The sequence below is a fragment of the Triturus cristatus genome, chromosome 3_1 (genome assembly GCF_964204655.1).
Source record: "Triturus cristatus chromosome 3_1, aTriCri1.1, whole genome shotgun sequence".
NCBI lineage: Eukaryota > Metazoa > Chordata > Amphibia > Caudata > Salamandridae > Triturus > Triturus cristatus.
Window position 1 is genome coordinate 485382621 of NC_140583.1, and position 26667 is coordinate 485409287.

A 26667-nucleotide genomic window follows, 5' to 3' on the forward strand; every position below is an offset into this window, starting at 1 on the left:
GCATGACGCTTTGGAATACTGCCCTCGCCAGTTCTGGCAGCGGGGGTAGCATTCCACCCTTCTAGAGGGAGAGACATGTTCACACTGGTCTAACCCGGTAGAACTTTCCTGAGCCCTGGCATCACAAAATGGATGCCTCTGCCACAGACACGGGTTTGGCCTCCTGCTGCTGACCGAAACTCTGGCAGGGGAGGCCTGGACAATAGGTTTCCTGTCGAAGGGAGGTGTAACCACCTCCCCAGACAGGCAGATGTGTATTGGGGCTGGGCCGGAGCACTCTCTGGTGCTTTGAAGTCCTGCACTGGGGGCACACTTGGTGTCCCTGTGCATAGTCCAGTTCAAACCGGTTGCAGGGGCTACCTGCCCCTGCTCTGGTGTGAAACTGGACAAAGGAAATGGGTGTAACCACCCCTCTATCCGAACCCTCCCATAGGTGGGTCCCTAGAGTATGTCCAACCCCCAAACTTAGTATAAGTATGGGAACCCAGTCCTTGCGACTTTAGATTACCCTAGACGAAACTCTGCAACATATATCCTGGACCTTCTACGTTCTATCCTGACTAGAAGACTGAAGAAATCTCCCTTGGGGTCAAGGAGTGACTCCCCTGCTTGGCAGGCACCAAAGAAGCAACTGACCTGTCTGCATCGCTGAAGCTCCCGCCGGATGCCGAAGTCTTTGCATCACCAGAGGTGGATTTCCAGACTTCCCCGAGGCTACCCTGAGTCCACAGCAAAGCTGACGCCCGTGGCTATCGTGGGTGACGTGGAACCATGACCCCTGGACACTGTGAACTTTTGCAGTAACATTATCTTTTGGGACTTCCTCGAAGTTGTGCTTTCTGCTTTGAGTAGCACCAGCCTTGAGCACCTCCTGCACCAAAGATTGCTGGCCTCCACTCCACGAGTGACCCGTGGGCTAGTTTCAAGTGCGACCGCTTGAGGCTCCTTCGCGATCGCTAGCCCATTGGCTAGTAGGTCCCCACGAAGGCAACTCCTCTTCTACTTGGGCTTTCCTTGTTGCTGCAGACATGCCCTGACTTACCTTTGCTGGGTGAGTCCCTCAGACCTTGCTGGTATGCACCGCAGTCCTTTTTCTGAATTCCTTTGACTTGCCGTCGCCAAGGCTTGTTGGGTCCAATCTGGTCCCCGACACCGCAGCACTGACTTTGTGGAACAGCTCGAATCCGGTTTGTGGACTTCGTCAACGCCTCCTGGAACTCGTGGCTGAAGTCAAGATACCCGTCAGCTCACCTAAAGCACCCGACATCTATGGGCATTGGTCTATCCTGCCCTCGGTCACTGGCTAGTGACCCAGACTCTGTCCCCTCTGTTTTCAGGTTCCTTCCATCCTAGATCCAGGTTTGGATCTCTTCTGACACTTTGCCCCTTCACGGCAGCAGCAGTTCTTTGCAGGTTTCCATTGCAATCGACGACGCGACCCGACACCAAAAGACACCTATGCACCCGGCTTCCCTGGGTGAGGTAACTCGAGTACTCTGGTGCTCCCGTGCGTGCTAGCCCTGGAACTTCTTAAGTCCAAAAGGGTTTGGTCCTGACTCGATTCTAAGTGTCCCTAACCTTTAAATTTCCAACCGCGACATTGCCCATAGAGGCTAACAGGAACCCGCGGTTGTGTTCACACACTGCATATAGTCCCCGTGGATTGCCTGTGTCACTACCTTGGGTGGTTCCTTGGGGTCCTAGCGATTCTACAGGCTCTATGCCTTGTGTCTAGTTCAGTCGTGGTTCTTATACCACTTTTTTGGTATATGGTTTGGTACGCCCCTAGGGCCAAAACGTGTATTTGTGACATTACTGTTGATTGCTAACTTGTAAACTAAGTACTTCGAACTCGTCTCATAAAGAGACTAGAGGGGTGTGTTTTATCTTAAATACATATATTTTAAATATATACCTGGTGTGGTTGTCCTTTCATTTGATCATTCAAGAGATTATAGACTGGTAAAACAAGCTGCTTTACATTCCTTCAAGACTTAGCCTGAAGGCTGCTCTCCATAGCTACCACTAGGATAGCTTTCAATAAAGGTTGTCTTTAACCAATTCACCATAAGGGGTTGTTTGGACTGATACAGGGTGCCCACTAGAACTAGTGGACAGCATATATCAGGCCACCTTCTCACATTGGTGTGCAGCGTGTGGGATTCCAGCTTGCTATTGTTTTACCAGATAATCTCAATTGAATTGATCAACTGAAAACCACTAAAGGTACCTAAGGTACATTTAATATCAAGTTTAGCTACAGTAAGTTCTACTGAACTTTGAGTTGTGTGTTCAGGGATAGCACACCCTTTCTACAACTCAAGAGAGTTTAGTAGGCCACACTAGTGTAGGTAGTGCAATACACCACACCACATTAGTAATGTCTAACCAGCCAGGAACCAGTGGGTCCCTTCCAGGAACCAATGAGCTCCTTCCCGATATGAGGATCTCTCCTTTGCTCTGCTTAGGGCCTTATGTTCCATTAGGAAGCTGAAGACAGGCAAAAGCATACCAACCACCCAGCATCTCATAAAGATACTTAAGCTGGGTGATCTCCTAGGACCCAGTGGTTCTGATGGGGTAGGCAGCATGGGTGGGGCAGCAGGTGAGGGTAGGCCTAGGGGTAGCAATTCCCCTGACCCTACCTCTAACGCTTACCAGACTGATGACAATGATCAGGATCTGGTGAACACAGCTTTCCTGGATGGGGATGAGGAGGATGACAACAATGCTCCTGCCTTTATTCCTCCAGGTAGAGTTGAACATAGGGCTGGAAGGGATATATCTCTTTTAAGGGGATCTGTCCAGTTTAACTCCTCTATAGGGACCTCTGTCTCTTCTCACAGAGGGAGGGAAACCTCCCAGGAGAGGAGAGAGAGACTGCTGAAGTATGAGCAAGACGAGTTCAACCGCAGAAAGCAGCAGAAGGACTTAGATAGGGAAGCCCTAGAGCTCTACAGAGCTAGTAAAAAGGAGGGACTAGAGTCGCTTGGTGGCAGCAATTTCCCTAGACATAGGTAGAGGTCTTATGACCATAGAAACCTAAGTAAGATTGTCCCTCCCTACCAGAGTGGGGATGACATCCACAAATGGATAACTGCCTTGGAGAGGGCCTGTAAAGTACAGAAGGTCCCTCAAGGTCAGTTGGCAGCAATCTTATGGCTCTCCTTTGCAGACAAAGGTAGAGATAAGCCCCTCACTGTAAGAGAAGAGGAGGCTGATCATTACCAGGTCTTGAAAAGTGCACTAATAGATGGGTTTGGCCTAACCACTAGACAATACAGGTTAAAGTTCAGAAACACCCAAAAAGCATAAACTCAAGACTAGGTTGACTTTGTTGACTGTGCTGCTAAGGTTCTGGAAGGTTGGCTATTGGGCAGTAAAGTGTGTGACTTCATAGGATTGTACAATCTGATAATGAGGGAGCAGATTCTTAATAACTGTCAAAATCAGCTGTTGCAGCAGTACCTGGTAGACTCTGATCTGACCTCTCCCCAAGAATTGGGAAAGAAGGCAGACAAATGGGTCAGAACCAGGGTGAGGCAGAAGGTACAGAACCAAGATAGTGACCCAAAGAAGCAAGATTCCAAGAACTGTGACAACGGTGGGGACAAGGGCAAAGACCAGAAGTCTTCTCAAGGGCCCCAAAAATCTGCTTCTAATGGGGAGTCACAGTCAAGTAAGGGTAAAGGCCAAAAGAAACCTTGGTGCAAAATCTGTAGGCAGAAAACTCACTGGACCAGTGACTGCACCAAGTCCAAAGAGAATACTCCAGCCCCCAACAATGCCCCTAAGGCACCTGCATCCCCTGGTGCAGTTACAGTTGGTGGTGGGAATACACAGAATAAGGGTGTAGTAGGGTTGACCCTGGGTTCTGAGATGGACTCTGGCCCAGTCAGAGTTCCAACTCAGGCTGTGCTTGTCTGTGATGGGGGCATGGATATGTCCCCCTGTGTGAGTCCAGTAATCTGGGCAAATACAGACAACAGCCTTTGATAAATGGAGTAGAAGCTTGGGCATTCAGGGACTCAGGAGCAAGTGTCACAATGGTGACAAAAGATCTTGTGGATCCTGGGCAGATTATACTTGGTGAAATGTACCAAGTGACCAATGCTAGCAATGTCAGAACAGACCATTCTCTGGCAGTTGTTAACTTCTCCTGGGAAGGGGTAATTTGCCTTAAGAAGGTTGTGGAAAGTGCAGGCCTACCAGTACAGTGTGTGCTTGGCAATGATCTAGAGACTTCAGCTTGGGCTGAAGTGGAGCTCAGGACACATGCAGAAATGTTGGGGATCCCTGCACATGTATTTGCTGTGACTAGGTCACAGGCCAAAATGTCTAAAGCTGGACAGGCCCTGGATTCTGGAATAATGGACCAGGTACCTCCCAAGAAGAGGATCAGTAGGGTGAAGGCAGAGCCTTCCCCCCTGACTCGAAATGCTGATCAGTCTTCTCAGGGAGATGATCTCGAGCCTGAAGAAGGAACTGTCCCAGAGGAGCTTGAACCTAACCAGGTTGAGTTCTTGGGGACAGGGGGCCCTTCCAGGTCTGATCTGAGCCAGGAGCTGAAAACCTGCCCCTCTCTTGAACCCCTCAGAAAGCAAGCTGCTGATGAGGCTGCTGGGAATATAAGTGGTACCCATAAAGTTTATTGGGATGATTGACTCCTTTACACAGAGAGTAGAGACCCCAAGCCTGGTGCATCCAGGAGGTTGGTTATACCTCTGAAGTTTAGGAGCTTTCTATTGACACTAGCCCATGATATTCCCCTATCAGGACAGCGAGGCCAGAACAAGACTTGGGACAGAATTGTCCCTCCCTTTCACAGGCCCCACATGCCTGAAGACACAAAGGAGTTTTGTCGCTCCTGTGTAACCTGCCAAGCCAGTGGCAAAGCAGGGGGCACTACAAAGGCCCCCCTGATACCACTACCTGTGGTGGGGGTGCCCTTTGAAAGGGTAGGGATTGACATTGTTGGTCCCATGGATCCCCAAACAGCATCTGGGCACAGGTTTATACTGGTGGTAGTGGATCATGCCACCAGGTACCCAGAAGCAATTCCCCTAAGGACCACTACAACACCTGTAGTGGCAAAAGCTCTCTTGAGTGTGTTCTCAAGAGTAGGCTTTCCTAAGGAGGTAGTATCTGACAGGGATGCAAACTTCATGTCTAGTTACTTGACTGCTATGTGGAAGGAGTGTGGAGTGAACTACAAGTTCACCACACCCTAGCACCCACAATGCAATTGTTTAGTTGAGAGATTCAACAAAAACTTAAAGGGCATGATCAAAGGACTCCCAGAGAAGCTTAGGCGAAAATGGGACCTGCTCTTGCCCTGCCTTTTATTTGCATACAGGGAGGTGCCTCAAAAGGGGGTTGGCTACAGCCCATTTGAACTTTTGTTTGGACACCCTGTCAGGGGTCCACTGTGTTTGGTGAAGGAAGGATAGGAGCTACCTCTCAAGCCCCCAAAGCAAGACATAGTGAACTATGTACTTGGTCTCCGCTCCAGGATGGCTGAGTACATGAAAAAGGCAAACAAAATCCTTGAGGCTGGCCAGGAACTGCAAAAAACCTGGCATGACCAAAAGGCTGTACTGACTGTTTACCAGCCAGGACAGAAAGTGTGGGTGTTGGTGCCTGTGGCCCCAGCAGCCCTCCAGGACAAATGGAGTGGCCCCCATACCATAGTACAGAAAGGGGAGGTTACCTACTTGGTAGACCTTGGAACCCCTAGGAGTCCCCACAGGGTACTTCATGTCAACAGACTTAAACCATATGTTGACAGGGCAGACATGGGCTTGCTCATGGCTACTGATGAAGGACAGGAGGAAGAGAGTGACCCACTCCCTGACCTGCTTTCTCAGAACCCTGATGATGGGTCAGTTGATGGTATAGCCTTGGCAGGCTGCCTCACTGCCCAGCAACAAACTGACTGCAGAAACCTTCTCAGCCAGTTTAGACATATGTTTTCTCTGACTCCAAGTCATACCACCTGGTGCACTCATGAAGTGGACACTGGGGACAGTCTACCTGTGAAGAATAAGATCTACAGGCAACCTGACCATGTCAGGGACTGTATAAGGACAGAAGTCCAAAAGATGTTGGATCTGAGTGTGATTGAACCCTCAGTTAGCCGTTGGGCTAGCCCACTAGTCCTGGTACCAAAACATCACACCAGTGGTGGGAAAAGAGAGATGAGGTTTTGTGTAGACTACAGGGGTCTCAATGCAGTCACTAGGACTGATGCCCATCCCATCCCCAGGGCAGATGAGCTAATAGATACTTTGGCCTCAGCCAAGTTTCTAAGCACATTTGACCTGACAGCTGGCTACTGGCAGATCAGACTAGCAGACGATGCAAAGCCAAAGACAACATTTTCTACCCCTAGTGGGCACTATCAATTTGTGGTAATGCCCTTTGGTTTGAAGAATGCACCTGCCACTTTCCAAAGGTTGGTGAATCAAGTCATTACAGGCCTGGTAGACTTTAGTTCAGCATATCTAGATGATATTGCTGTATTTAGCTACACCTGGGAAGATCACCTGGTCCACCTGAGGAATGTTTTGGAGGCCCTGCAAAAAGCAGGCCTAACTATCAAGGCTACTAAGTGCCAGATAGGGCAGAGTCAAGTTGAGTACCTAGGCCACCTTGTAGGTGGAGGCCAGGTTCAACCATTGCAGAGCAAAATCCAGACCATAATGGAATGGATTACTCCAACTACCCAGACTCAGGTGAGAGCCTTCTTAGGCCTGACTGGGTACTATAGGAGATTTGTCAAAGGGTATGGGTCAATAGTGACACCCTTGAATGACTTAACTTCCAAAAAGATACCCAAAAAGGTTCAGTGGACAGCTAGCTGTCAAAAGGCAGTTGATGACCTGAAGCAGGCCATGTGCACTGCTCCCATTTTGCAGAGTCCTGACTGCTCCATGAAGTTCATTGTCCAAACAGATGCATCTGAATTGGGGGTAGGGGCTGTACTGTCACAATTGAATGATGACGGTCAGGATCAGCCAGTAGCTTTCATAAGCAGAAGGCTGACCCCTAGAGAGAAACGTTGGTCAACCATTGATAGGGAGGCCTTTGCTGTGGTTTGGGCTCTGAAGAAGTTGAGGCCATACTTGTTGGTACTCACTTCTTTGTTCAGACAGACCATAAGCCCCTCTTATGGCTAAAACAAATGAAGGGTGAAAACCCCAAACTGCTTAAGTGGTCCCTTTCTCTACAGGGGATGGACTTTACAGTGGAACATAGACCTGGGAGTGACCATGCCAATGCAGATGGACTCTCTAGGTATTTCCACTTAGAACATGAAGACTCAACTGGTCAAGGTTAGTTTAATGTCCCTGTGTTTGGGGGGGGGGGGGGGTTGTGTAGGAGAGAAGGATCTGCTTTTGCTGGTGTTTCACTGTTTTGTTACCTTAGTCCGGCTGTGGTCCTGCTAATCAGGCCCACAGCTTAGCTGCTTCATCTCTAAAATGGTTTGCATGTACATTAGGTACATATCTAATTGGATTCTGGAGTGCCTTATAAGCCACTAGTATATGGTATACTATGTACCTAGGGCCTAGGTACCTCAGAGGCCTACCAGGGGCTGAAGCATGAATTATGCCACCCCTGGGAAGAACTCCAAAATGACACCACAGGTCTGCTACTGCAGCCTGGGTAAGGGTGTGCTTGCACCCCTTACAGTGGTATAGCCTACCTATATCCACCTATATATACAGACACATATGAACCTATAAGTCACTCCTATGGCAGGCTTTGACAATCCTGAAGGCAGAGTGCTTGGTTTTGTGTGAGAGGGTGCCCAAGCATGAACTGAGCCCCTCTGCAGTTTTCAGAAATACTTCCTTATGACGGTTCTGAGATACAGCCATACCATATACTCTTAAGTGCATTATAACCTCGCGGTAAATGCTAACTTTGGAATGGCTCCATCAAAACATGTCGTGTTTGGTGTCAAACGCTTTGGAATACTACCACCCCGCCAGTCCTGGCGGCGGGGGTAGAATTCCACCATTCTAGCGGGAGAGACATGTTCACACTGGTCTAACCCGGTAGGTCTTTCCTGAGCCCTGGCATCACAAAATAGATGCCTCTGCCACAGACACGGGTCTGGCCTCCTTTGCTGACCGAAACTCCCGCAGGGGAGGGCTGGACAATAGGTTTCCTGTCGAAGGGAGGTGTAACCACCTCCCCAGACATGCAGATGTGTATTGGGGCTGGGCGGAAGCAATCTCTGGTGCTTTGAAGTCCTGCACTGGGGGCACACTTGGTGTCCCTGTGCATAGTCCAGTCCAAACTGGTTGCAGGGGCTACCTGCCCCTGCTCTGGTGCAAAACTGGACAAAGGAAATGGGTGTAATCACCCCTCTTTCCAAACCCTCCCATAGGTGGGTCCCTAGAGTATGTCCAACCCCCAAACTTAGTATAAGTCTTTAGATTACCCTGGACGAAACTCTGCAACATATATCCTGTACCTTCGACATTCTATCCTGACTAGAAGACTGAAGAAATCTCCCTTGGGGTCAAGGAGTGACTCCCCTGCTTGTCAGGCACCAAAGAAGCAAATGACCTGTCTGCATCATTGAAGCTCCCGCCGGATGCCATAGTCTTTGCATCACCAGAGGTGGATTTCCAGACTTCCCTGAGGCTACCCTGAGTCCACAGCAAAGCTGAGGCCCGTGGCTATCATGGGTGATGTGGAACCGTGACCCCTGGACACCGTGAACCTTTGCAGCAACACTATTTTCTGGGACTTCCTCTAAGTTGTGCTTTGGGCTCTGAGTAGCCCCAGCCTTGAGCACCTCCTTCACTGAAGATTGCTGGCCTCCACTCCACGAGTGACCTGTGGGCCAGTTTCAAGTGCGACCACTCGAGGCGCCTTCGCGATCACTAGCCCATTGGCTAGTAGGTCCCCACGAAGGCAACTCCTCTTCTACTTGGGCTTGCCTGGTTGCTTCAGATGTGTCCTGACTTCCCGTTGCTGGGTGAGTCCCTCAGTCCTTGCTGGTCTGCACCGCAGTCCTTTCTCTGAATTCCTGTGACTTGCTGTTGCCAAGGCTTGTTGGGTCCAATCTGGTCGCCGATGCTGCAGCACTCGACAAACTTTGTGGGACAGATCGAATCCAGCTCATGGACTTCATTGACACCTCATGGACCTCGTGGCTGAAAAGTCAAGACACCCGTCAACTCACCTGAAGCACCCGACATCTGTGGGCATTGGTCCATCCTGCCCTCTGTCACTGGCTAGTGACCCAGACTCTGTCCCCTCTGCTTTCAGGTTCCTTCCATCCTAGATCCAGGCTTGGATCTCTTCGGACACTTCTCCTCTTCACAGCAGCAGCAGTTCTTTGAAGGCTTCCATTGCAATCGACGACGCGACCCGACACCAAAAGACACCTATGCACCCGGCTTCCCTTGGTGAGGTAACTCTAGTACTCCGGTGCTCCTGTGGGTGCTAGCCCTTGAACTTCTTAAGTCCAAAAGAGTTTGGACTATATTCTAAGTGTCCCTAATCTTTAAATTTCCAACCGCGCCATTGCCCATAGAAGCCCATAGAAGCTAACGGGAACCCATGGTTGTGTTCACACACTGCATACAGTTCCCGTTGGTCCCCTGTGTCACTACCTTGGGTGGTTCCTTGGGGTCCCAGCGATTCTACAGGCTCTAGGCCTTGCGTCTAGTTCAGTCGTGGTTCTTATACCACTTTTTTGGTATATGGTTCGGTACGCCCCTAGGGCCCAAACGTGTATTTGTGCTATTACTGTTGATTGCTAACTTGTAAACTAAGTACTTCAAGATCTAGTCTCATAAAGAGACTAGAGGGGTGTGTTCTATCTTAAAAACATATATTTTTAATATATACCTGGTGTGGCTGTCCTTTCATTTGATCATTCAAGAGATTATAGACTGGTAAAACAAGCTGCTTTACATTCCTTCAAGACTTAGCCTGAAGGCTGTTCTCCATAGCTACCACTAGGATAGCTTTCAATAAAGGTTGTCTTTAACCAATTCACCATAAGGGGTTGTTTTGACTGATACAGGTTGCCCACTAGAACTAGTGGACAGCATATATCAGGCCACCTTCTCACTTTCCTTATACATTCATCAAATTTTTCTCTGACAATATAGCTTTAAAACGGCTTTACTGGAGGGCAGGAGTGCAGATGGCGGACTCATTCGTAAATAACAAGTTCTGACGTGAATGCCTGCTTGGGACCGGGGAGGATGGTAGAGTGTAGGCAATGACAAGGGCACTCAAGTGGATCCCTGCTTGTGCCCCATAGTCACTATGTAGTGTGTGCTTTGTCTGGAGCAAGCCCTGTGAGTCCTCATATATAGCGCTGAAAAAAAGCCACCAACAAAACGTAGATGAAAGTCATTACAATCCTATTAGTGGTGGTTAATGTTCAAGCATGAAGATCTGGCTCTTTGACGGAGACACAGCGCCCAGATATCATTAGGGGTGACAGTGTTGCTCTTTACAAATGCTGTTGAATAATTGAAAAAAGTAGCAAACAAGTCCTGCACACATCAACATGAAATACAAGGAGCAGAGAACAAGTCCGGCACGCACATCAAACATGAACACGGGAAAACAAAAAAGTTCCCTCAAAAACACTTAAACACACAAGTGAATGTTTTCCAGTAGTTAGTCCCTACTCCATGGGTGTAACCAAGCATAAAAAAGGACAAACAAACAAATAAGCCACTACCAAAGAAGTTATTTTTAACGACAGTACAACAAACCAATAAAAGCCAAGGGGCTGGCTGGAAAGCTACAAACTGATTACAATATATCTCGAGGAGACAGGGATTGCGCTGCCTAGGCTCAATTTAACAGGGTTTTGATGCTACTGGTGATATCCTGGGGAGGTTTCACACCCCTGGCAATAAATAATCGGCTGCTGAAAGCCTTGAAGCAATTTGCTGAAAGCCAACTCTCTTCAGAAGTTTCCAGTTAAATGTGTGATATTGGCTCCTCACAGGTGACTGTGTTAAGGGAGACGATTTTGTGTGACACACAAGGGCACCCTATCTGCTTTTAGCTACAGGAATTTGCTGGAGAGTAAGATAAATAGGAATAAAAGAAGACCTATGGCGGATTTAAGGAGCCCAGGTGAAACACACCAGCATGAAGAGGAGCTCTAATGGGATCTGAATGGAAGTCACGGATGCCCATAGAAGTTTCCTTTTGTCGGGACCCTGACCAGAGATAGCCTGTGTTCAGACAGAGTGCCCTGGTCGAAACCAAATTTGGGGCCCTGTCCCACTTATCCTCATTAATTTTTCATGTATTGAAAACTTGGGGGCAATCGATGGACAATGGGGGGGGATTAAGGAGTGTTTTGAAAAGAACAATAAAACAAGCATTGGCATAGCCAATAGGTCTCGCTTTTGGGACCTTATAAGTATTTGGTTATGCAGCACAATATCCTTGGTGCAATAACATCAACTGTTGCATGGCTAAAAACTTATAAGGTCCCAAATGAGAGATCTATTGGCTATGCCAATGCTTGTTGCATTTGGGGTGATTCATCCCAAATGCAAAAATTACGGTAGCAAAGGAGCAGATTCTAAGAATCTGCCACTTTGTGACCTCAATTTCCAATGATGCATGTGCCCTTAAATGTGCTACTTAGGTGTAGTGCAATTTTACCACGTTTAAGTGAGAGAGCAGAAGCATTTTAGCCTGGCTAGTAGAGTTGAGATGCACAGATTCCGAATGGCAACAAAATTTAATTCAGCAAACATCAGGGGTTGGAGTCAAAAGGTTTGGGGAAATACCATTCCAAGGATGTCAGGTCTAACAGCTTCTTCGTCTAGTGGCGCCCACTCAGCCTCTTCAGTAGCAGCTGCCGGACTACAGCAGAAGCAGGCAGCTCCCAGCGTCCCATTCAGGGTCCTACTTGTAATTTTTACATTGTTTTCTGCATTCATCCGTATTTATTTTATTGCGCACATTCTGCAAATAAAATGATCTCTTAGTGCTCATACATATTTATATTGTGTTATGTGAAAAATAAGTTTCAGCTAATACATTTCTACATGGATTTAACTGTTAAACGACCGGTTTTAGATCTTTAGGGAGACATATCTAATACAGCATTAGGACTGTACTGCAAAAACGTGCACATCTAAACATATACAAGGAAACCTTTTCCTTTTAAATCCACAATACTGTCAGTCTCTTCAGACCTTGGCCATACGGTAACGATAGACAGCATAGATAGTCCCTTAAAACAAGAAGTACTTTCTGTATTTTTTTAATATAAAGTAAAGTAAAACATGCAGGGAAAAACACTATTTTCATCTGTATGCTGTGTAGAAAATCAACAAAAATGTAACACTGTCTGGAAGCCTTACTTAATTATAATGTGTGAACACGTGTTACATATGTGCAAGAAAACGTACAATTGTGTTTATAAAACGTAAAGCCTGCTTCACAGAATCAGAATTAGACTATTTCCACAGATGGATATTGATTTACTCATGCGGGTAAGTACACCTACTTGGTCATCTTTCTACATAAGCCTGTGAAGTAGAACAGATATGTTAGCGAAAAGGGCAGCCATTCAAACTCCTTCCAACAGGAGCAATGTTGACATTTTGTGAGTATTCATAAAAGTTTGGAAGGGTGTGAATTGCTCACAGCCATGCCAAGAGAGAATGTAATCGGGTTACTTGATTCATTAATGATTTGAACACATTCATCGCTTTAGCTGAGGCATCGTCTAAAACATCTACGTGCCTCCACTTTGGGGTTCTACCCAGGGCCGGACTGGGAACCAAAACCGGTCCTGGCAAAATGCTCGGCCGGCCCCCCGGGGGTTGGGGGTGCTGCCGAGCTCTTTGCCAGGGCCGGTTTTCGGCCGATTTTGCTACAGGGCCGATTTTGCAGCTATGCTGAAAAAACGGCCCTGTAACAAAAGCGGCCCCCAGGGGCCCAAAACCGCCCCCCACCCATGCGGCGCACCGGGGGATTGCCCGGTGCCCGCTACGGCCAGTCCGGCCCTGCTACCCTGTAAAGATCCTGCCGATAGACATTTTAAGGCATGGGCAAAGTGGTCATTGCCCATGGCCCCCAAGGTGACTGCCAGGGAGATCCCCTCAGGAGTGTCCGGAAGCAGATTGGTGCGCATGGGAGTTGTGTTGGGTCGTGGTTTGGATGCGTGCTGCAGGCCTGCAGAAGGGTGAGGGATGCCAGGCCCTGATGGAGGTTGCTGCTTTTGACTGGTCCTTGCAGAGCAGCGTCCTGGGGTGAGACTCTTGATGGCATTGCTATGCTGAGATCAGGGAAAACAACCATTAGCAAAGCCAATAGGTTTTGCCTATGCAAGATCTATTGGCTTTGTCATTGTTACTTAGACATGTTGCCCAACAGCAATGGCTGCTGTCCAGCATGGACTTAAGTAAAGAAAACAATAGCTGTGGCACAACTCTACTTTTTAGCCATGCTGCTCTACTTAAATGCACTTGGAATTCAGTAGTAGCATTTGCTAATCATGTGTCCCAGGGTCTCACGTTGATGCCTGTCAGAGAGCGGCTCTTGCTGGATGGCCGGTCAAAACCACTTTAAGGAGTGCACTGCAGCAAGCTGTGGGGAAGCTTGTCTGACTGAGGACGGTTCTCAGAAACTGTCTCGCTGCCGGAACTTTGAGCTCTCATAAAATGCTGCACATGAGCCCCCTGTCCCGGATTGAGGAGAAGAGCCGCCCCAATTTGTGCACACTTAAAATGGGGGTGAGGGTGTTGGGTGGGAAGAGTGCTGGGCCAGAATAAAGGAAAACATTGCCCAATAATGTGAAATCTTAGGTACGCATTTCTTCTGCGTATCATGCACCCAGGCACCACAGTGCACTGAACATATGTGAGCTGCAATCGGATTATGTCAGCCATCCGACAATATACAACAAGGCCTATTGGTGTTTCATTTTTTATTTGATTAAACAAATAACATTATCAATGTTAATTCAATTCAGAACGCCACAATTTCTTTCTCTTTAAAAGGAAATGGAAATAAAAAAGTGACAGGTTATGGCACCCCGGTCAGAGCTGCTGACCTTGGAACTGGTGAACCGGGTACGAGTCTAGTCATTGGCTCAACATCCTGTGATTCTTAGAGAGCCTCTTCATTTTCCTGAACCTGAAAAAAAAAAAAACGCAAATGAAAGTGGCCATGTGTAATGTAACTGGTGCTCATGTAAAGCGCTCCAATACCTTTGGGTTGAGCTTTCACTATATACAACTGCAAAAACAGCTAAAAGACCTGAATGAAGTCAAAAAGGACACAAAGGAAAAGGTTGGGGGACACGAGGGAGAGCGTGAGGATGAGGTGGTGGGCTAAAACCAGCAAGGGGGTTAATTAAAAACAGTGTCTGTGGGCGTGAGGTAGTGGGTTAAATCAACTCATGCATATCACAACAATAAACAAGTGACCGCAATCGCGATCAAACATCAAAGCGGCCGCGAAAGTGAAAGTAATCACGTCAAGCGGGGCGCACGCGCCCGCGTACATGCACTGTAGCTCTAGGCTGGCCTGGTAGCACTTTTTGGAGCCCTCTCAAAAAGTCTCGCCAGACCAGCGCATGCGCTGGGCCACGCAAGACCTAAAAAAGCAGTATTCAGAAAAAGCATTTAAATACAAAGAGCCAGATTCACAAAAGTAACTTATGTGTAGTAAAGTGACCAGTAAGAGTCTACATTTGGGGTGGAATCTCCTCACTGCACATTGAAGAGCGTGTGCAGTGCTAAAATTTTGGCCTGATTGTGGTGTCTAGTGTGGAGACTCCACACTTGTAACTTTACTGCACGTAAGTTACCTTTGTGAATCGGGTCCACATTTCTTTGGATGGAAGGCATGATTCAACTACTGAAGGGCGCTCCAGTGCCCTTCTGGAGGTCGGCACCTTAGGCGTTGACCAGTGGTAGCCGGCACAGATCTGGGGTGGTGGGGTAGGGTGCAAGTGGTTGTAAAAAAGAAAAAGACACTTACTTCCTCACCACATCTCTCCCACATCGTCTCTCCTCCGCGTCGGCCAAACAGCAAGCAGCCAGGCTTTCCTGAGCCAATCACAACGCTGTAATGCAGCGTTGTCATTGCTCAGACGGGAACTGGGGGCCTGGGCATGTTCTCCACCCAGGCTGTAATGCGGCCTGGGTGGAGAACATTCAAAGTGCTCATCACTGTTTAGCTGGCCCGAGACGGCTGACCAAAGCGTCAGGCACACTTCAGTGTGCACACCACTCATCCCCTGCAGGCCTGCCCAGCCCACACGCTGCCGCAGCAGGAACAAATAAAATGATAATAACATCAAGTTATTTAATTTTATTTTTCCTTTCTTTCACTGCTGGAAAGCAGTGGGGCGATGCTCCTCCGCCTTAGCGGAGGTGCCGCTGCTGGCGTTGACCCAGCTCACACATGCTCAAGGCCGGCCTTGAACCAGACGGTAAATCTGTAAATCATGGATCGCGTAAGATCCTCCCGTGTATGGGGCTAGATGATTTAATTTACCCTAGCTGACTTTTTTCCTAATGACGTCAATACCACACAAAAGTGACGCTTGCTATTCGTATGTTACTTGGCACCACTTACCCTTGGGTAACACAACCCTGGTTATTGCTAGCCTGCGTCTCACTGTGATGTTTCTGGGATATAGGCTTGCCTGGCTGACACCACCCCATGCAAATATTATCATGTCTGTCCACCCTTCCCCGCTATCTCCCTGTTATTTTAGTACAAACACCAGTTCCGATGGTAGGCGGTGATAACTGGTGCTGTTGTGCATCCTCAGAGGCAAAAAACTTCCTCTGCTGCTTGACACCGAAACCCGGCAAAATGTGAAATGTATTCTTAGTTTATTTTTAAATAGATGAGTCAGAACTGAAATGAAAAGGTAATTGTAGCTTCCTGTTTGTGATAAACTAATAAAAGGGTGACATTTCCAAAGAAATAATGTATTCCTAATTTCGGCCTGGATGTTTAGAAGGGGCTAATGTTACAGCTGCTGAAAGGAGACAGCATAAAGAATGAAACCTTACCCTCCGGTCCCTCTCCTACTCCTTTCATCCCTCCCCTCTTCCATCTTTCCATGTCTGACTTTTAAGTGTGCACGTGGCCTACATTAATGGAGACTGGAATCATTTGGCATCATCATTATGTGACTTTATGTCAATTAGAGGAGGTCCACTCTGGTATTAAATTAACTGGATTTGGATTCAAAGGTTCATAGGGTTAGCATTTATGTGAAATGTATGTAATTATGTATGCCTGGGACTTATGTTGTGGAAATCCAGATACAAATAGTGGATCTCTGTACTCGGTAGGGATTGTACAGAAAGCACTGAAGAACAGTGCTTAATTTGCTCCAGTGGTTGCGGGTGGTGGGTACTGCCGCTAATTTTGTGGGTCGGTGATTTGTTTTTCGTCATAATGTTTGACCCAGAGCAAGAGGGAGAAAGACAGAAAAACAAGATAGAAAGAGGAAGAAAAAATATGGAAAAGAGGTGCAAAGTTAGAAAGGTAGAAAGCAAAGGTGAAAAACAACCTACACCAGGGAGACAGGAACTATAGGGTAGTGAAAGACAGAGGCATGATGTGGAATCAAGTCTTGTTATTTATTCTTCAACCACGGCATATAGTAGGGCCAGTGGCGGGCTCTTAAAATACTTTGGGCCCACGCACTTTTTTTTTAACACATTATGCACCAGTGTAGGTGGGTGGGACCCAAGAGTCACTTGCCTCCAACTGCCCCTGTCAACTGATATGCAGCTGCCAAGTTTCAACTCTAAAAGTAAATATGTACATTACCCTGAAAAGAAAACAATGCTGCGTGAACCTGCTGTGTTTTAACCAGTGATTATTTTATACAGCTCTCTCATAATTTCAGTTTCTCAATTAAATTATTTTCCACTTGCAATCACTTCTTATCTCCCCCATTGATTTTCCATTCACTTCATGTTTTACCCTTGGATGCACAATTACATTCACTTTGGCCTAGGTTTTATGCCTTCAAACATTGGGTCCTTTCCTTAGGAGTCAAAGCCTAGGACACCAGTTCAATAGTACTAACATGCTATCAACACTTATTTAATGCCCTTCTTTTACAAAATATACAGTAGGTAATTGTCTCTAATTATTGTAAGCTCATGCTTCCATTGAATAATATCAGGGTTAAATCACAGTGAAATCAGAAAATGATTATTGCTTCTGTGAATCCAAGGCATGGCTGATATGGTGGACTACATTTAAGGTCTCCCTGTGTTGATGACTGGAAATTAAAAAATAATCCCTCCGTAAACTAGCTATTGCGGTCAAGGACAACAACGCTAATGCTCGGCTAGTAAGTCCTTGTGACTTGTAGATAATGGACTGCGTAGTGAATATCATTCATTGCTACGTAAGTCCTGGGACATCACAACACCTTTCGCACACTTATAATATAACAGAATCATTATTTCTTATTGGGGGGGCATGGCTTGTGAGCTGGCAATGGTGGACGCATGAAGCTGATGCTGATTAATCCTGATATATTGCAGCCTGATCCATGAGAAATGACTAGGGGTGGACAACCCTGAATTGAGGGGGAACCTGGTGGGCCCACCGAGCGGATTCGTGATCCCGGGGACACTCGATATCAGGACAGTGAAATAGCCGACTGCGCAGCATGCTCAGAGCCAAGATTGCGGCTCTGAATTACGGAGATCAGAACTTTGATCTTGACCCCATCGCTGGAGCTAGCAGGTGACCGAAAACTGTGACCTACACTGATACCTGCCGGCCTGAGGAAACCGAGCTTGTGGCAGTCAGCGGTGCTGAGCTGCTGAGGTGCTCAGAGCTTTCCGTGTGGCAGTGACTCAGGCCTCCGGCGGGGTCTGGAACGGTGGTAGTTGGTGGGCCCAGGCTGACCTCGCAGTGCTTAGGCCACAGCATGGCGGATCCTGGGCCCAAAAGATAACAGCTCGGATGTATGGAGGCAGTGACTGAGGCCTCCTATTGAGACCGCCTTGCTGGACCGAGTAGATGGTCGTGACATGCGGTGCTCGTCGTCACCTACCAGCCTGAGGAGCTGGGCCTGTGCCTAGTGTCCGGGGGTTGCGGTATGTGATGCGGGTGAGCTTGGAGCGGCAGTGATTGTGCAGCAGCGGCCCGTATCTTTAACAGGACCTTGGACGACAGAGGTTGGCGGGCCCGTGTTGATCACGCAGAGGTTGCACAGAAGCACAGCGGCCTGGGCCAGAAAAGTGAAAGCAGGTCTGGGAACGGGGGCGCCCACCGACCTTGAGACAAAAGGGGGCCCGGGTTTAGGCCATTGGGGCGAAACTGCGAGGGCCCCCTCCCTTCTTGCCTTTATTGCTTATTTTGGTTGACATCGGGCACTCCCCCCATGTCGTGGATGAGCCCTTAGTTCAATTTGGGGAAAGAAGTGATCTAATGAACCGGGGATAGTAGAAAGCGGAAGAATTTGTCCACGATCTGGAATTGGCTTGCATGCCCCCTCCCCATTACACCCTGGATGACCCACCTTGGGAATAATATCGCGGAACAGTTTTGGGGCAGCATTAAAACATCTCCCCTCCTTCGGGGTACCAGGACGGAGGTGATCTATCCCCTCCTCTTTGGGGCGGAACACTCCCTGGATGCTAGAATTGAGGACACTGCTTTTGGGAAGATTCATGTATAGAGCTAAGAGTCTAGGGGGCCTCTGGGGAGCAATATAGCTTCCGCACCTGTCTGGTCCTCCAACACACATTGGCCGCAAACAAGACCTAAGTCGCCTGAGAGGCTGGTTGGAGCACGGAAGGGTAAACCCAGGGCAAGAACGACCAGCTAAGTGGCGGACCAGGATGGGGAGACAACTACCCAGCAAACAGGGCGCCAGTCCGAATTAGATCAGATCAAGCAACAGCTGACCAAAATCTTGGAGGCAATAGCAGACACAAAGTCCACCCTCCATCAAGAAATCAGCACAGTCTCTGTCGGCCTGGTTCTGCTGCAGGCGAAGCCCCGGAAGCTAGTGGAAAGAGTGGGAACAATGGAGGCCTCTATTGAAGAGCTACAACCTGTGCAACACACATTTAGAAAAACGATGGAAGAGCTTTGAGACTGAGTATATGTTTTGGAACGTAGGGCAGAGGACGTGGTAGGATGTAACCGCTGGAATAATATACGTGTAGTTGGGCTACCTAAGGGAATAGAGGGCACCGACATGTTGGCATTCCTGGAATCATGGATTCGCAAGGAAGTGGCACCGGATGGCCTCTTCACCTTCTACACCTTGGAGAGAGGCCACAGGGTCCCTGCTCGACCACCTGTGCCTGGCCGACCACCACGCCCCGTGGTGGCACGGCTCCTGCACTTCCATGATAGGTATACCCTGCTACAAAAGGCATGCGCAGGTGGACTCTTTATGATTGATAACAGCAGGGTGTCTATCTTCCCAGATTACACCCCGGAGGTGCAGCGAAGAAGGGCCTCCTTCTGTCAATGTCAAAAGTTCTTGTTAAGCGCACATATCACCGGAGAGGTCTCATGGCGCAAGGCAACAACAACAGCGAAAAGGACAGCAACAGGAACAGTAAAAGCACGCTTACTGGGGAAAGAGCCAAGTTTTTAGTTCCCTACGAAAGCATCTATGGTCAACTATGGACGGGAGGTGTGATGGTAGCTTATTCCAGAGCATAGGGGCCAAGGAGGAAAATGATCGGCTGCCATTTCGAGAAGTTCGAATGCGAGGCTGAACAAGGTACGATTTGGAACCAGACCTTAAAGATCTTCCAGGCGTATACCAGTTTTTTAGCTAGATATCTTGGGCCGGTGTCGTACATTATCCTGTGTGTAAGACATAGGATTTTGAAAAGGCCTCTTTGCCGCACCGGAAGCCAATGAAGAGTTTTAAGATTTGGGGCGGAAGGCGGTCTGGAAGGGAGATTGCGAATGAGTCTGGCGGCAGTGTTCTGAAGAATCTAAAACTTGGAAAGCAGGTCGTCATTGAGTGCCACCAGCAGAGCATTCCCATAATCCAGTCGGCTAATAACAAGACCCTGCACCATAGGTTTCCTGGCTTCAATGGGTAGCCACGTGAAGATTCTACGAAGATTACGTATGATACCATAGCAGGCACCAAGAACCTGGTTGACATGGGTTTTCATGGACAATGAACTGTCGATGGTAACTCCAAGGTTGCGATCTGCTAGCTTAGGAGAATGACATGAGTCCAATTCCAGGGGCCACCAATCATGCGCCCAGAATTCCTATGCTTTGCCAAACAGGATAATCTCGGTCTTGCTACCATTTAGTTGTAATTTATTTCTACCCATCCATTCGTTCACCTGGACCATACAGTTTTTGAAACGAGATTTAGTATCAACGTAATCTGGACCAAAGGTAACAAGCAATTGGGTGTCGTTAGCATACGACACGGTTTCAAAACCATTTGATCTGATGATACCAGCTAAAGGTGTTAAATTAAGATTAAACAACATGGGGCTAAGAATGGAGCCCTGTGGGACACCTACACTGACTGGTCGACTGCATGAAGCTATAGAGTCTATGATAATGATGGTAGAGCGGTCAGTTAAATAGTTCTTAAACCAGTTCAGGGCCTTCCCTCTGATACCCACCTCCCACAGTCGATGTTTCAAGATACTGTGGGAGATGGTATCAAAGGCTGCAGACAAGTCCAAGAGAACCAGCATTGCTGATTCTCTTTTATCTAGTGCAAGCCTGATGTTATCATCTTCTTGGAGAAGAAGAAGGCCTCACGCGAGGAGGGCTTGCAATACTCCCTTATGTTCCTGGCCAAGCTTCGTATAATATTAGACGGGAAGTCCCACTTGTGTGAAGACCCCGAGAACGCATGGGAATGGATTGAAGCCTATAAGTCTGGAGGGCCCATCACAAGTCTGAATCACCCCAATGGGAGTCAAAACCCTCTCCCCAAAAGGAAGACTTGTAAGATACTTAAAAGAAAAACGATCACTCGCCCGAAACCATTACAAGCAGACAAATATTGAGAAGCGGCCCAACAGGCAGTGGTGGATATCATGCACCCCAGAGGTTCTTCGCCTGACGATGGCTCACCCTCTTGGAGGGCGACTGAAGGATCAAACTCAGACTCTTCCCACGCAGACAGTGTCTGATTGCCCGTCATAACCCCCAGGGTGGCAGATGATCTTTGACTCTGTGACCCTGATGTATGAGGTGCTATGTGCCTGAATATTTGAACCTTTGTAGTCACAAAGATCAGCATAAGCTTAGCATCTTTTCCCCTTGGGTCGGCGTGGACAGCTACAGCTGTTAGGATGAGCCGTCGAGCAGCCATCCCCTCGCAGAGGCACACACCAGCGATTGGTTGTGTCCTTCTGTGGAACATGATATATTATTCGAAGTTTGGGTGGGAGGACGGCCATTACTGAGCTGTTCTTGGGAGAGGGATTTCAGTATGGTTGGGGCCGTTTGTGTTTGTCGTTGGGCTTACCCCCAAAATTTGATAGATTTGGTGAGGATCAAGGGAGGGTTGAGAAGAGGGTCCAGAGTTGGCATCCTTACCAATGGCACATAAATCCCAAACATTAAATTTCATATCCTGTAACATTAGGGGGATGGGCACTGCAACGAAGCGTCATAACATACACCGGTATTTATGAAGACAGGGGGTACAAAACGCTTTCCTGCAAGAGATCTCATTGGTGGCGAGATAGAAAAACAACGTAGGCGCTGGAGAGGGCAAATATATGCGACATCCTATTCTGCCTTTGCCAGGGGCGCAATAATTTGGGTTTGGGCAGGCGTACCTTTCGAGCCTATAGACACACTGACGGACAAGAAGGGCTGGTATGTGCTCCTGAAAGGGAGACTACTTGGACATGAAATCCTGTTGGGTTGTATATACGCCCCTAATCAGGATCAGATTACCTATTTACATATCCTCTCCCCGTACATGGCTACGATGGCAGCCGATAGCATTCTTATAGGTGGGGATTCTAACTGCGTAACAGATGTTAACCTGGATCGCTCGCATCATCCCTTACCGGGAGCACAAGTGTACCGCACAGCAGCAGGGTTTTGGGACTGGATCGCACATTGGGGACTGATGGACATATAGAGGACACAACATTTAGACAGTAAAGACTATTCCTATTTCTCCACTCTACACCAGTTACACACACAAATAGACAAGTTCCTCTGAATACCCGAGCTTGGGCAAGTGATTTCACATGCAGAATACCTTGGACACACTTTGTCAGACCATAGCCCTTTACTACTGACTATGCAACCGGAGGGGAGACATCCCCAGGTCCCGCTGTGGCGCCTTGTCACAAATTTGCTAGAAGACACCTGCTCTAGGGAAACTTTGGGATCATCTCTAGTTACATATTTTGACATTAATAGACACACAGCGACTACAGCACTGACAGAATGGGAAGCCTTTAAAGTGGCGACGAGAGGGTTCTGTCTGGGACAATCCGTGGAAGCACAGCGCAAGCTGCACTTAGAAATCAAACAATTAGAGGACCAACTACACAGTTTGGATAATACACAAGGGCAGGATGAGACACAATGTAAACTCCTGAAGGAGCCACAAAAGCTGTACCAATTAGCTCTCAAGAAATTGAGTTCTAGGAGTATAAGGGCTATCTTGCAAGAGTGCAGGAAGAAGAAGGCAAATCGGGATGGGTTTTAGCTTGGCTGATCAAACCGGAACTCAGAGGCTCCCCGATCACTCACATTCGAACCAAAACGGGCCACTCTGTTAATGATCCAGAGGCCATCAATGCCCTCTTCTTCGAGTACTATGCAACACTATACAACGCACCCCCTATGTGTCGCACGATGAACGGGAAGGCTTGCTATCTCTGGCCTTGCTTAAACGGCTGGACCAACAGGACATGGCTGGCCTGGTGGTCCCATTTACCTTCACGAAATACAAGTGGCTAATAAAAGCAAGGCCACAAGGAAGACTTTGGGCCTAGATGGGCTACCAGAAGAATTTTATTCCACGTATGCCCTTAAATTGGTCCCCCGCCTGCATCTGTCTATGCAGAATCTCTGCGAATTGGGTGTCTCTCCGACTTTGTTAGGGACGCAATGGTAGTTCCTCTTCCTAAAACCAAATTAGAGGGCTCACTGGTCCGGGGTTATCGCCCTCTCTCCATGCTTAATATGGATTTTAAAATCCTCAGTAAGCTGCTGGCCCAACGTCTGCTCCAGCACATGTTAAATCTGGTCCACTCAGACAAGAACAGCTTTATCCTGATGAGAAGCACCTCTCATAATTTACACCCACTTTGTTATATATTATACCACCCTACCATGTGACTTCTCCCTAAAGCAGCACTCCTGGAAATAGACCTAGAAAAAGCATTCAATACGATTAGATGGGACTTTCCATTTAATACCATGTGACACATGGGTCTTGGGGAGGAGTGGGTAAAATGGGTCAAGCTCTATGAGCAACCTACCGCCAGGGTTAGGACGGGAAGGGTAGTCTCCCCGCAATACCACATCTTTCGGGGTACCCGACAGGGATGCCCCTTGTCACCACTCCTGTTCGCTTTAGTGACAAAACCACTGACGGCATTGTTCCGCCTTGGAGGTGTTGTGTTGGGGATAACAGTTGGCAGACACACACATATTATCTCGCTACATACGGATGATCTCCTGATATACCTGGAGGATGCCGGAAGTGGTGCCACATCGGCACTCGATATCCTAGATAGATACGAGCGGGTTTCCGGGCTACGTGTCAATAAAAGTAAGACCTACCTGTTTCCGCTGTTGCCGGATGCTCTCCGCCCAGTGGACCTGCCTATAGATCTTAACTTGCGCTCCTCGCACCGTCAAATATCTGGGGATCCAGATATTTCACTTCCTGGAGGATATGAGAGAAGGAATCTTCAGATGCGCACTGCTATCCCTTAAAACTTTTGTACCTTTTTGGTGCTCCTTGCGAGTCATGGTGAGAATCTCCTTATTAAAAATGGTCATGTTACCACGCTTACTGTACTTCTTTGCTAACCTACCATCAGTAGTCCCCCCTGGCTGGTTTAGACAACTATATACTCTACTTAGAGATTTCTTCTGGGATAAGAGCCGCCGGAGAGTGTCTTTGTTAACACTACAGCGCCCAGTTGAGGAAGGGGGGCTGGGAGTGCCGAACTTCTTGCACTACTATAAGGCTTCTCAACTACAGTGGTTAGCACAATGGATGGAGGCCGTGGGCCTCGAGGGCACCGATTTGACTAATACAGGGGACCACCCACCCTTGCTACTAGCAAAAAATGCTGGACCCGGCTGTGGTGATCCAGCACTAGTCACTGTTGCAAACCACAGCATTCCAATGCTGTAGATGCAGTGTGGCCACACGGATAAAGAGCCCCCTATATGCACCTGCCCTGCCCCTGATAGGCCTACCGTATGGCACCCCTAGGAGGGTATTCACCCCTGAACAACTGTCTCACTGGACTGTGGCGGGGTTGGAGACTGCAAGGGACTGCAACCACCAATCAGTGCTGGTCCCAATGGTGGAGTTGGTTGACAGCTCTGGACTGCAACTGGGACAATTCCTTCTATATGAAGCCCTTATATGCACATTCCGCAAACTGTGGAATTGTGGTCGGGGTGAGCCCGAGACACATGGATTGTTACAATCCATACTGACGCTGGGCGGGGAGCGTCACCAAATGAAATGGTTCTATATTGCACTTCAACAGCTAGCTTTCACATGCCCCACTCCAAAAGTAACGAGACAAAAGGATGACTGCCCTAAATAGGGAATTGACTGATGGGATATAAAAAAAGGTAATGGCATATCATAAAAAGGTCTCCCGAAACACCAGATTCAAATATATACAGTTTAATTACACACAAAGAACGTACATGACACCGTACAGGATTTGGGTCACACTTGGGGGAGAAACACACAGCTGACAAAGATGCAACTATAACAATGCATATTTCACTCATGTGGTATGGAGCTGTACGATAGTAAACAGATTCTGGAGTGAAGTGTTAAAGTGAACAGGAACAACAGTAGGGGGTACGCTCGAACTCGCATTCTGGGATTATTCTCTAGACCACCCAAACGGAAGGTAGGCTCCCGATTTGTAGATCTGGCATTAATCCTAGCTAAAAGGAAAATAGCATTAGCATAGAAATCAACAATAGGGCCAACTATCAAGGACTGGAAAAGAGATGTGACACATTGGGCTAGAGCAGAGGAATGATCTTGGCTACCAAGGATGCTCGAGGACTGAGACGACATCCCATGGCTGGCCCCTGGAGAGAGGTCCAAGAAAATTGGGAACACCCGTATGGACATCGTCATACAGAGGCAGACACCAATACTAGCCCACACTCAAATAACCTGAGTTGTACCACTCTTTAGACTAGGAGCAGGAGTGATATGGAAATTTACCCTTTGAGTTACAAGGCCCCTTTCCCCCCCCCAACACGCCTTCCCTTAACAAGACGGAAAATAGGTCCAAGGCTGCCAACTTGTAGCAGGACCAGGCCTCCCCTCCCTCCTGGACCATCACCGAAAATAGCATACATTGACTCACCACACCACACAGTTCTAGTTACTTGGTTTATTATTATTTTATTTTTTCTCTATAATGATAGCTTTGTCCTTCTTTTGCGGTATCCCCTATTTAAGACACACGTGAGACATCTAGTAATAAGCACTGAGACATCCTCTCACCTGATAGACTGGACCCATACATAACACATATTGTATACCAAAGCTTAGACCCACTTCCTGATCAAAAACAACACTGGACTATAACTTGGTGATATAACCTAGGAATTTGTATGTAATGGAAAGGGGTACATAGATATATGACCTGAGAACCAACTGATGTTGCCAACTAGCTTGGAAGAATGCTGAACATGTTTATGACTAATTACAAATATCTTGCGTGCCACATATATACTGTTAAAGAACGTTGTCAAATACCCAAATGCCAATACAAATATGTTATTAAAAAATTCATTATTTCTGATTGGGATTACAACACCATGAATGGGTATTAGAATAGAAACATCTCAAGGACTCCATAGTGTTCATCAAACGTAGCAACACTTTACAACTGGTCTGCCATACTATCCTTGAACAGCTTTCCACTACCTTTTGGCTATACATTTACCACAGGCATACATTATTGGGCAGTGTCTGCACTTCCCAGCAGGCAAGCATGCTATACCACTCTTGGACAGTACCAGCTGCTCTCAGCACACCTGCAATATTCTGAATGGAAAGTATCAAAACTTCCCAGCTTAGCTGTTATACCACTAATCAACAATATGGGCACATCTCAGCAGGCCTCCCACACGACTGATGAACAGTACCAGCGTTTCTCAACAGGTTTGCTATGTTATAATTGAACATTGACAACATTTATCAGCAGGTCTTCTATATTATAAATGAAACTTGACAGTACTTAGCAGATCTGCTATGCCATAAATGGAGAATAACGTTACTTCTCAATGCGGCTGCCATACTAGACATAGGCAGTATCAATACACCTCATTAGGGGTGCAACTTTGGTAATGTGAAAATACACATTCTTCTATGCAGAAAAGAGGAAGACTGCTTGATACAGCGGAGCTAGTGAGGGTTACAATATACATAATCCTTGTGGTGACCCTAACAAAAAA